The sequence below is a fragment of the Elephantulus edwardii genome, unplaced genomic scaffold, assembly GCF_000299155.1.
Source record: "Elephantulus edwardii isolate Elephantulus edwardi_28Jun2011 unplaced genomic scaffold, EleEdw1.0 scaffold00010, whole genome shotgun sequence".
NCBI lineage: Eukaryota > Metazoa > Chordata > Mammalia > Macroscelidea > Macroscelididae > Elephantulus > Elephantulus edwardii.
Window position 1 is genome coordinate 25082157 of NW_006399760.1, and position 4362 is coordinate 25086518.

Genomic DNA, 4362 nt, shown 5'->3' on the forward strand with positions numbered 1-4362 from the left:
TAATTTTGGATTCATAGCCAGTCTGTTGAGGGTTTGGAGACCGTTGAGATCAGAACTTCGTGGACAGTAGAAAGGTCCAATGGGCTCTGACCAAGCTGAAGAACCAATATGGTATAATCTGGTTCCTAACAACATATCAGCACTAGGTGTCAGCACTTTCCCCAGTGATCACACTGGAAATTTTTGCCCAGTTGACTTTTCTCTCTTTCATTGATGTTGAGTCAGAACCAACTCAGAGTTGATCCTCCATTGGATCAATTAAGGCTATAAATCACACAGGAGGAGGCTGATTATCTTTCTCTCTTGGAGCAGTTGGTGGGTTTGAACTGCTAGAGAGGTGCAGCCTTTGGGTTAGCCATGAAACTCCCCCTAATGACACCACCAGCACTCCTAATTCTAGTTGAACCAATTTTCTATCTAGAAAAGTCAGTATACAACTTTTATTTGAATGGGAAATAGCTTAGTTAGGATGGATAAATGTGGCTCAGATTGCAGAGTTGCACTGAGAATCCAAAACATCACCTATCTCAACAGTCAGCAACCCTGAGGGAGAAAGATGAGCAATCTCCTCCTCTATGATTTGCTATTATTATTGTTAGATGCTATCAAGTCACTTACAACTCACAGTGACCCTATGAACAATAGAGTTCAACCTCATCCTATCCTACACCATCCTCACAATCTTTGTTATGCTGAAGCCCATTATCACTGCCAATCTATCTTACTAAGGTTCTGCAGTGTGATTTACAACCTCCAAAAATTTGCTCAGTGGTCAGCTAGGAAGAGTTTCCAACCTGATGGCAGTGAGTAAGTATAGCAAGATTCCTCTTCTGATCTTTTAGTTTATAATTAGGATAAATTCTCAAGAGGAAACACTGTTTCAAATGTATTTATTTATTTTAATTGTGGTTTGAGTGAACATTTACATAGTAAGTAGATTTTCTATGCAACCTTTCAGACAGTTCTTAACATTAATTGCAACATTCTCTTTTTTTTTTTTTTTAGGTTCTCAATGATTTAATTTTACTTCAATCTACAACGAACACTCATGGAAGAAATCAATCAAATGATACATTACATTTTTATGTACATGAAAGCTGGGCGATGAATTCAAGAATACAATGTAAAGAAAAGACGCACGTGGGTTTTTGAGTTGGTGATGACTATTGAGCATAACATGAATTTCCGTTAAAAAAAACCCCAAAACCAAACCTAATACATTTTTTTAAAAGAATGCAAAAAAGTTCCTTTGAGGGGAGGATGGCAAGAATTTATGTAACTTATTTTGAGCATATTATCTGGAAGCATCAAATCTTGGAGAAAGAAATCATACTTGATAGAGATCAAAAAAGAGAAAAGTCCTCAAAAGATGGATTGATAGAACTATTGCAACAATAGGCTCAGATATAGCATGCATGGGATGAATGGCAATAGCTAAGCTGTATTTTTCTCTGCTGTACCTAGGGTGGCAATGAGTCAGAAATCAATCAATCAATAATATAATAATTATTAATTAAATTAATTAAAAATAAATAAATCAATGCCACCTAACACAAGAGTGTCCTATTAAAAGGGGGAGTTATCATTTACCTGAGTTAAGCCAACATTCTCATTGTAACCACACTTCTCTCTACCTCATTGTGATTCTAGTTTCCATTAATCCTTCTATCCCAGCTCTTCCTGCCTTCTAAGCTTTGTTTTTGTGGCTATTGGTTGAGTCAGAACAGACTCAAAAGCTGACCTTCCAGTGGGTTTTCAGAGGTAGTAAGTAGCATGGGAGGGGCTTGCCTATCTATTCTTCTCCTGTGGACATCTGGTGGGTTTGCATAGTGAAATTTTTTGTTTGTTGGTAGCCCAAGTGGTCAATTGTTCCTTGTTCTAAGAGCAAGTATCCCTCTGGTGTTAATCACTTTACTTGTCGGCCTATAGTTTAGCTGAAAGCTGAGCAGCAGGATTGAGATTTGTTTCCATCTAGATGTGTGGCTAAGGGCCATAGCCTTAAGATGTTTCAAATTTGACTATCTTTCCCTTCATGACCTAACTATAATTTTCAATTAATTCTGAAAATACCCTCTACTAGGGTCCTTTTCTTTTTTCTCTCCTTTTTGGATTTTTAAAAAATATTTGGTTTTTAATTTTGTTATCGTTGGGTTTTGAGGGGTTGTTTTTCCATTTATTTGGACTCTATTCACAATGATACAAAAGAAAGTAATTTAAAGCCACTATTCACAAAGGTACAAGGGTAATCAAGGCCCATAAATACTGATGTAACCATCATTAAATAAATAATGTTAGGAGCTGTAATACGCTTGTGTAAAGGTGGTTGTTATTATGCACCATCAAGTCAGAACTAGTTTATAGGTGGCTGACTCTGAGAAGAATGGGAATCCCAGAACATTTGATCGTCCCAATGCGAAACCTGTACTTGGACCAAAAGGCAGTCATCAGAACAGAGCAGGAAGACACTGGCTGGTTTAAAATCAAGAAAGGGGTCAGTCAGGGATGTATTTTGTCTCCATACCTTTTCAATCTGTATGCAGAACAGATCATCCGAGATGCTGGGCTGTATGAGGCATCAGGATTGGTGGAGGAATCATCAACAACCTGTGTTAAGCAGATGACACAACCCTGCTCTCTGAAACTGAGGAGGACCTGAAGTGTTTGCTGCAGAAGTCAAGGATTGCAGTCTTCAATACGGATTGAAGCTCAATATCAAGAAAACAAAGATTCTAACCACTGGGCCAATTGGCAGCATCAGTATGGATAGTGAAGAGATTGAGATAGTTAACAGTTTTAGTTTGCTTGGCTCCACAGTCAACATTCTTAGTAACAGCAGCTAGGAAATCAGGAGACAAATTGCATTGGGAAAGTCAGCTGTGAGGGACCTCTCAAGAGTACTTGAAGTGCAATGATGTCAGGCTGGAGACTAAGGTGCACCTGATCCAGGCTATACATAGTCTTTGCAATTATGTGCTATGTATGCATCAGAGAGTTGGACAGTGAATAGGGATTATAGAAAGAGAATTGATGCCTTTGAGTTTTGGTGCTGGAGAAGAGTGTTGACTATACCATGGACTGCTAGGAGAACAACCAGGTTTGTCCTGGAGAGGGTGAAGCCAGAATATTCCCTGGAGTCAAGGATTCTGAAGCTTCATCTGACATACTTTGGACATGCTGCAAGGAGGGACGGGTCTCGGAGAGGGACATTACGTTTGGGAGAGTGGAGGGACGGTGCAGGAGAGGAAGACCCTCAATGAGATGGATCGATTTTGTGAGTGGAGTGGTGGGAATGCATGTGTTTGAGACAGCGAGGTTGGCACAGGATGGAATGGCATTTAGGGCTCTTGTACATAGGGTCGCTATGAGTCACAAACGACTCGATGGCACATAACAACAACAATAACAAATCATATGGCACATAACAACAACAATAACATATCATATTGGAGATTATCTTTCTTGTGCCAAGAAGCTAGTATATCTGAACAGTATACCTTAGGGTTGGCAGCACAACTCCTTAACACTAGGCTACCAGAGCTGCTTTTGGTTGACACAGGGCAGGAAATGTGAGAAGGATGAGCAGTGTAAATTGGTTTTCCATGAAATCATTCATACACATTTTTTAACATTCATTATAATATCCACATTGTTGCCAGGATGAAGAGAAAAAGTTGTCATTGAGAAAAACAAGAGTAATGAGAAAGATAGTCACTTACTTCAAATGGTCTGCTTGATCACGCATTCATACTATTACCAAGTTAACTCTGACTCCTAGCAACCCTCCATTGGGTTTTCCAGCTGTAAATGCTAGTAGGAGGAGGCACTTGGCATTTACACCTTGTTACAGAGTATGTCACCAGAGCATCCTTCTGGTTGACAAGTTGTTGTTGCTTTTACTGTTGAGTGAAAATTGACTCATGGGTGATTCTCCATAGGATTTTCAGAGACTGGCAAATCACACTGTGGAGCAACTGATAGATTAGAGCCATATGCTTTGGAGATAGCAATTCCTTATCACCAAGCCACAAGAGCTTCCTCTAGTTGACATAGAGCTGGAAATGTGAGAAATAGTAATAGATATGGTTGCCAGGCGGGTTGAATTTATAGTGGGAAAGAGTGTGATGAGCATTTTTTCTTCCCAGTTTAGTACTTAAAACATTCTTTTATTTGGGTTCTTGTCAATGACAAGGAGTAACAACTCTGAGGAACTATTATCTAGACTTGGGATTTAAACTATGTGCTCCTTCCAGGAGTTGTTGTTGTTGTTAGGTGCCATCGAGTTGCTTTGCGACTCATAGCAACCATATGTACAACAACCCTAAACTCTGCTCTGTCCTATGCCAATAGCACTGTCTCTGACAC